The sequence below is a fragment of the Nannospalax galili genome, unplaced genomic scaffold (assembly GCF_000622305.1).
Source record: "Nannospalax galili isolate Female #2095 unplaced genomic scaffold, S.galili_v1.0 scaffold1251, whole genome shotgun sequence".
Lineage (NCBI taxonomy): Eukaryota > Metazoa > Chordata > Mammalia > Rodentia > Spalacidae > Nannospalax > Nannospalax galili.
In genome coordinates, this window is record NW_008329321.1 from 1,042,644 (window position 1) to 1,050,873 (window position 8,230).

The following is an 8,230-nucleotide window of genomic DNA, read 5'->3' on the forward strand; positions in this document are numbered from 1 at the left end:
TGCACAATGTAATTTCCAATCCGTCCCCAAAGGCTGGGCTAGTCCCTGTAGGACTTTGCTAACGAAAACTGGGCCGTTATCAGAACCTATGGCCTCAGGGATCCCACATCTGGGGACTATCTCCTCTATTAATTTCTTTGCCACCATCTGGCTAGTTTCATGTTTCCTTGGAAAAGCCTCCACCCATCCTGAAAAAGTATCCACCATGACTAGCAAATACTTGTACCCATACTTTCCTGGCTTTACCTCAGTGAAGTCTATCTCCCAACTTCTTCCTGGGGCCCTGCCCCTCTCCCAGATACCTGTTGGGTGGAGCCCCTTTGGGGCTGGTCTTAGCTTTGCACAGCTCTCACATCCCCCACAGCTCTTGCATCCCCCTGTGATCTGACATGCGGCCTCATTCTGGCATGCTGAAAAAGACTGAGCAACTTCTTCCAGCCTAGATGGGTGGATCTGTGTAGGTTGGTGAGTATGTATTTTCCTAGCACTTCTGGTAAGATCAGTCTACCTTCCCGGTCCCTATTCCAACCTCCCTCCCCAGGCTTTTCTCCAGGAGCTTGTTTTCTTATCCACTCAAGGTCCCGTGGGGAATAGTCAGGTCTGGGAGGTAGGGTGGGTAGTTCAGGTATGGGTACCTCTAGAGCTGCCAGCACAATGGGGTCTAAGAGAGCTACCCTCCTGGCCTCTGCATCAGCAAAGTTGTTACCAATAGCCTCAGGAGTCTTTCTGGATTGGTGCCCAGGCACATGTATAACTGCCACCACGCTTGGCTTTTCCAAAGCTACTAACAGTCTTTGGACTTCCTGGAAGTTCTTCAGCTCCTTTCCTTCTGTGGACTGGAATCCTCTTTCCCGGTAGATGGTGCCATGAACATGCACAGTGCCAAAGGCATACCTGCTATTTGTATAAATGTTAGCTCACTTGCCTTCTGCTCTCTCCAGTGCCTCTGCGAGAGCAATAAGTTCTGCCTTCTGGGCTGAGGTGCCAGGGGGCAGGGCTGTGCTCCAAATGACTTCCCCCCATGCATCACTACTGCTGCTCTGGCTCTTCTGGTCCCATCCCGCATGAAGCTGCTTCTGTCTGTATACCAGTCCAATTCACTATTTGGCAGCCGCATGTCTCTCAGGTCTGGCCGTACCTGGATGATTTCAGAGAGAACGTCTCTACAGTCATGGATGGGGGTTGACAGGTCTGGGTCTGGCAGGAGAGTGGCAGGATTCAGGGTCACTGGGGCCGAGAAGGTGATTTGAGGAGAGTCCAGCAGGAGCCCTTGGTAGTGGGTGAGCCTGGCATTTGTCATCCATTTCCCTGGAGGGTGACTGAGAATCCCCTCCACAGTATGCAGTGCTGTCACCCTCAGGTCCTGGCCAAAGGTCAGCTTGTCAGCTTCCTTTACCAGCAGGGCGATGGCTGCCAAGATGCGCAGGCATGATGGTCATCCCGAGGCCACTGGGTCCAGCCGCTTGGACAAGTAGGCCACAGGTCTCTTCCACGAGCCTAGTTGCTGGGCCAGGACTCCTTTGGCCACTCCCTTCTTTTCATCTATGAACAGAATGAAGGGCTTTTCTGGGTTTGGCAGAGACAGGGCAGGGGCCTGGAGAAGAGCTTCTTTAGCCTGTCAAATGCTTCTTGTTGTTCCTGACTCCACTTCCAATCAGGTCCTTCTTTGGTGGCTTCATACAGTGGATGGGCTATCTCTGCATACCCTGGGACCCAGAGTCTGCAAAACCCAGCTGAGCCAAGGAATTCTCTCACTCCCCGGTGAGAGGAGGGCACAGGAATGGTCAGGATAGTCTGTTTTATGGCTCATGTCAGCCATCTGGCTCCTTCTGCTATCTTGTACCCCAAGTAAACCACTGACCTCTGGCAGATGTGTGCCTTTTTGGTGCTGGCCCGATATCCCAGGCTGCCCAGTTCAGCCAACAGGTTCCTCGTAGCTTCCATGCACTCTTCACGGGCTGCTGTAGCCAGCAACAGGTCATCCACTTACTGCAGCAGAGTCACATGGGGGTGCCTTCTGCAGAAGGGCTCCAGGTCTTGGCTTAGTGCCTCATTGAACAAGGTGGGAAAGTTCTTAAAGCCTTGTGGCAGTCTGGTCCAGGTGAGCTGCCCTGTCTTCCCCCCTCCTGGTTCTTGCCACTCAAAGGCAAAGAAGGGCTGACTGACTTCAGCAAGAGGGACACTGAAGAAAGCATCCTTCAAGTCTAGGGTGGTATACCACCCATGAGACGGTGGCTGGTGGCTAAGTAGGGTGTATGGATTGGGCATCATGGGGTGAATGTCCGCTACCCTTTCCTTTACCCTTCGTAAATCCTGCACTGGTCTGTAATCTCCACTGCCAGGCTTTCTCACTGGAAGCAGGCTTGTATTCCATGCTGATTGGCAGGGTTTAAGGATTTTTACTTCTAGCAGTGTATGGATGTGAGGCGCTATTCCTTTCCTAGCCTCTTCTGCATCGGGTACTGCAGCACCCAAATGGGCAGGGCTGCGGCTTTGAGTTGGACCACAACCGGGGGCAGGTGCTTAGCGAGGCCGACTCCCCCGGTTTTGGCCCAGGCGGAAGGGAACTCCTGCAACCAGGCACTCATGTCTCCCTGGCCTCCCTTTTCTAGAGCCGCCGGGAGTAGACGATATTCATAAGCCATAGATAAAGACAACACATGTACTGGCTACAGGGGCTGTCCTTCTGAGTCCATGACTTTTATCCCTTTAGGTTCAAAATGGATACGTGCCCCGATCTTGGTAAGTCTCTACCCAACAAAGGTGCGGGACTCTCGGGCACAACCAGGAAGGAGTGGGAAACCTGATGCTTTCCCAAGTCCACTTTCCTGTTGGTGGTCCAGGTGCACCTCCTAGTTCCTCTAGCTCCTTGGACTATGCTTGTGTTTCCTAGATTTAGAGGACCATGAGCTTGATTGAGAACTGAATACTGTGCCCCAGTATCTACTATGAACCCAGTGGGAGTCCCCTCCATTCACAGAGTTACCCAAGACTCGGGGAGGGATGCCGAGCCCCGTCCCCGTCAGTTTCCTTCTCCCAGGTGAAGGGTCCTGATAGGGCTCCCTCCTCCTTGTCTTCCTCTTCTTTGTGGGCACTCTCTCTTCCAGTGCCCACATCTTCTGCACAGGGCACACTGTTCCTGCTCTAGTTTAGATGGGCGGGGTCCTGCTCTCTGAGGCGGCTCAGGGCTCCCTTTCACTCCAGCCAAGAATATTCTGGCCATCTCCTCCCTCTGCTTCTTGTTCTCTTTTCTTTGAAATTCTCTGTCCTCTTTCCTATTTTTATCCTGCATCTCCCGTTCCTCCTTCCTTAGCCTCTCCTCCGTGTCCTCCAGAGACTCCCTAGCATTAAAGACCTTCTCTGCCTGTTACAGCATCTCTCTAATAGAAATCTCCCCCAGATCGTCCCACTTATGGAGTTTTCTCCTGATATCGGAGGCTGCCTGGTTAATAAAAGAGAGGACTACAGCTGACCTATGTTCCTCTGCCTCTGGGTTTATAGGGGTGTATTGCCTATAGGCATCAAATAGCCTTTCCAGATACACGGCTGGGCTTTCAGTTTCTCCCTGAACAATTGTTTTTACCTTATCCAGGTTAGTGGGCTGTTTTGCAGCCACCTGGAGACCAATCATCAGTGTCTGGCGGTAGACCCGGAGTCACTCCCTACCTTCTACCGTCCCAAAATCCCAATTTGGGCATGTGAGGGGGAACGCCTCATCGATGGCAGGCTGAAGGGTAGTGGGCCTCCCATTTTCTCTGAGGACGTTCTTCCTGGCTTCATTCAGGATGTGTTCTCACTCTTCTGTTGTGAAGAGGGTGTGAAGTAGCTGCTGGCAGTCATCCCACGTGGGACAATGGGTGTACATAATGGATTCTACCAAGGCTATTAGACACTTAGGGTCTTCAGAAAAGGGAGGATTTTGGGTCCTCCAATTGTAGAGATCGCTAGAGGAAAATTGTCAGTATTGATACTGCTGAACTCCATCTGGGCCACCGACCATTTGGACCGGCAGAACTGGCACGGCTCCTCCTTTTGCTGGAGGATGGAGCTTCCCCCACTCGGTCCCTGTTTCCTCGAGACCTTAACTGCATCCCTCCCGCCTCCCCAGGTCGTCTATCCTCTCCTGTAGAGGAGTCTGGGGAGGGGCCAACCATTGGATTCCCATGGGGACCCCCTGCTCCATCCCCCCCTCCATAGGCTGCCTCGGCTTCTCCTCCTCGTGGAGCTGCATAAGGTGGCGGCTGTTCAACGGGCAAAGGGGGGTAGAGGGAGGAGCTCTCGGGGAGAACTGGCAGAGCACTAGGATCCCTGCCTCTGTGACTGGAGGACTTCAAACCTTCCTGGGTGACCATGATGGAGACTTTTGGTGGGCAAGCATGAGGCTTTCTCACCAAGAAGGGCCTTAATCAGGGTGGGGGATCCTCTGCCAGATTCACCGACAAAAGGATATAGGGGAGTTGATCTGGGTGGCCCTCTGGGTCAGGCCGGGTAATGACAGCCTTGACCTTGCCGATGGTGTCCAGGGAAAGGAACCCCTGGGTCGGCCAACCTACTCCAAAAGTGGGCCATTCAGTCAAGCAGAAAGTGCCAAACTTACCCCTCCTGATGCCAGGGCCCAATTCTGCTCCTTCACCTCCAAGAAGTGAGAGAGGATTAAACCTTTAGGAGTGGCCTGAGTCTGGCTCATGGTGGAGGTCACAGAAGAGAGAGAAAGAGATGAAAAGGGAGAAGTGAAGATGTCACTCTAAACGATGATCGCCAGTGGGTATGCTTGTGGACGGGTGCCTGTCGTTGCCCAGTTTTTCTTCGTGGGGGATGTAAATTTATCTGGGATTCACGCCTGGGACCCCCTTATCCTTTCATGGGAGTCTTTCAGCGGCGAGAGCCCTAATGGCTCTTATTTGCTTGACCCGTGCATGTGGGGCTTTCTCAGTGGCTGGAGAGGAATGGATGATACCGATAAGGGGTCTTGTCTCTACCCGTGTGGGAAGTCGGGGTCCGCCAAGAGGGCTAAGAGCCTTTGGCTTACATCAGGGACTAGCCCTGACCAGAAAACCTCAATTGCTCTTTCGCCTTTAACGGTCCCACGTGAAGACTTAGACTAAGAATAAAAGGAAGGAAAAGGAGGAAGGGAAGGTTTAAAATAGGGAGCGTAGAGAAAAATACAAAACCAGACACCCCCCCCGAGTAAGACAATTAGCACAACGCCAGTAAGACAATTAGCACAACCATCAAGCATGTGCACCACATTGAATCACATTCGTGCGGACCGGTCCTTCTTTCACTCAGACACGCACTGCACTCACCACTCTCACTTTCAGGATCCCCAAGACTTCTCGTGATTCTCCCAAATTGCGTCCACTCGGACTGCCTCAGAGTGACCAGCTAGATTTTTTCCTCCTCAGGTGCCAGATTTGATGGCAGGCTTCCTTCCTAGGGCCGAGACACTCAGACCCTAGGGCCAGGGCTGGTTACCTGGACTTTTACCTAGGTGCTGGGACTCGAACCCGGACTTCCTCACTCGGGATTACTAACCTGAGACCAGACAAGAGATGGTGACTCTCACTTTATTCTGGATTTTATAGACACGAGGGGGCAACCCTCGAATTACACTGCCCTGTCCGGAGAAAAGAAACTCTGCCTCCGTTCATCCTTTTTTCCCCCAGAAGCCCCTCCCCGAATCTGGGACAAGCCCCCAAAATGATAGGGTCCGTGACTCAGTGGGTCTCTTCAGGAGAACAAATGCATGAGTATGGAGACGCAAAAATCAAGCAGAGTTTTATTAGGCCGGCTAGCTGGGGCCGACCGTCCTTCCAAGAAACGTCTGGTTGGAGCGATCAAACCCAAGGCAATTTCAGGTAAAGATTATATAGACTCCCACAACCGTTACACAAAAGCCCATGCTTATACAACCAGTAGTTTCAAAGCAAGCATTTCACAAACCAATAACTTCAAAACAAGAAAAATGTTACAACTCCCTTCAGGTGTCCCAATCGGGGAGGGATGGGTGGTATGTGCCTGGCATGGCCCTTCCCTGTTATCTTGTGTAAGCAGACATGCCTACGTGACACGACACAGATCAGACAGGTCAGGCTCCGGGGGCTGCAGCACTTGCCCCTATCTCTGGATGCCTGTGTCTCCAGTTGAGTTAATTGGTTACAAGCAGTAAATTCAAACAAGTAAATTCAAGCAGTATATTCAGACAAGCAGTAAATTCAAACAAGCAGTAAATTCCTCTTTCCCTAACACTCTCATTGATGTGAAGCTTACCTAGTAGACTAGGCTGCCTGGCTGCTGAGTCCCAGGGTCTCTCTCTCTTCCCTGAGCTGAAATTACAAGTCATGTCACCACATCTGTTTAAAAAAATTTTTAGCATCCCAGGTTTAAGCAAAGAAAGACTTTGTTGTGGTTGAAGAGGCTACTCAGTGCTTAAGAGCACTTGCTGCTCTTGGAGAGGACCCAGGTTTGATTCCCAGCACTCACATGATGGCTAACAACAGTCCCTAACCACAGTTCCAGAGTATCCAATGTCCTCTTATGATCTCTGCAGGCATTGCATGGCACAGGTGCACTTACAGACATGCAGGCAATACATTCATAGACAAAAAATAAAAATAATAGATAAAATATTTTTTAAAAAGAGAGACTTTGTTATAAGCAGGAAAGGAGGTTTTTGTAATTGAGGAAAAAGTGCTATTGCAAAAAGGTGTATGTGGGCCATGGGGTCTGCAAGCCTTTCAAAGGCTAATCTGAACTAGGCTTGTCTTTTAGCAAGAGGAATTTCAACAAGGCTATACAGAACCCCAATGTGCAGAATGTAAAGAGTGTATGGGTGTGTAAAGACCTCAAGTCAGAGACAGCTTTACACTGAGATAGGGTATTTTCAGAAGTCATTAAGAAGGGATTCTATGCTGGTTCAGGCTGAGGGTGGATCAAAAGCCAGAGGTCTGCAGGAAAAGGTGAATTTAACCAGTGCCAGGTAAAGAAGGAATTTGGAGGTCCTGTGTTTGGCCTTGTCATAGGCAGAGAGAGGGCCTCTGCAAGTGTCTTTCAAGTCATTTGGGGAAGGATGTTTCTTTCCCGAATAAGATAGTTTCTGGAACTCAAACAGTAGAGGAATTTCTTTACCTGTTGCTATTTTTCAATGTTGTAGGAGTTGTTAGTGTCAAAGCCAGGACCCTGAGAGCCCTAACAAGCTTGGCTCTGTCACTTGCCCTTGCCCGATCCTTCAGTTCTAGTATTGCTTCTGTAGTAACTTCCTTGCCTTAAAAAAAAAAAATCTTCCCTAAAATCCTGTTAATTACATATTAGACTTCCTGTATTTATCCTATAAACTGGAATTAGAAAGCAGTAGAATAAACATTGGAGAGGATTTTACCTCACGTTTCCTTTTCTTATTTGATTTAGAAGATTTCCTTAGGGTTGTATTGCCTCATTCATTAATTTGTAACTTGAGTAATTGATTATATTTTTTAAAAATTTACAAAGACCAGTTTGCATTTTACCATTGTCCACACTTACGATTCTTTTATCTAGTTGATGATATTAATTAGAACTTAAAATTTTTGATATTTATTTTGCTCTTTTCCATTGGATTCTCTATGTTTTGCCTCAGGAGTACATTTTTCCTATTGGTTTCTCATTCTCTCCCTTATAAAGCTTGGTAACTTTTGATTGTTCATATTTATAAGTGAATCAGTGATAGCAAATGCCACTGAAGGGAGATTAGATTTGTCCATCAGTCCTGTTAAGTGTCATTTTAGAGGAATGCTTTAGGATCTGGCTGTTCCTCTGTGTGTTGCTGCTGATACCAGGCTGTCCCTGGAGTTTTTCAGTTTCTTTAGAGAGAAAGCTTTTCATCCATTTCCTAGGAAGATGTTTAACTGGTGGGTTTTGACCTTTAGGTGTTAATTTTTTTAAATTTATTTGACTTTTAAAAAATTATGTGTAGAACAACCAGTATTCTTAACCACTGAGCCATCTCTCAAGCCCCATTTAGAAAATTTTCTACTGTATTATAGAAAAACCTACCTATTTTTTAAAAATCTTTTATTTATTATTTTTATTGTATGTATATGAATGTATTACCCGCATGTATGTAAGTGCACCCATATTGTGCAAAGCCTACCAGTTTTAAAGAGAGTGGCTACACAGTACTCTGATTCAGGAATGCACCTTGCTTTGATTAACCAGATTCCATTTATTTGCACTTCCAATATTTTGCTATTAC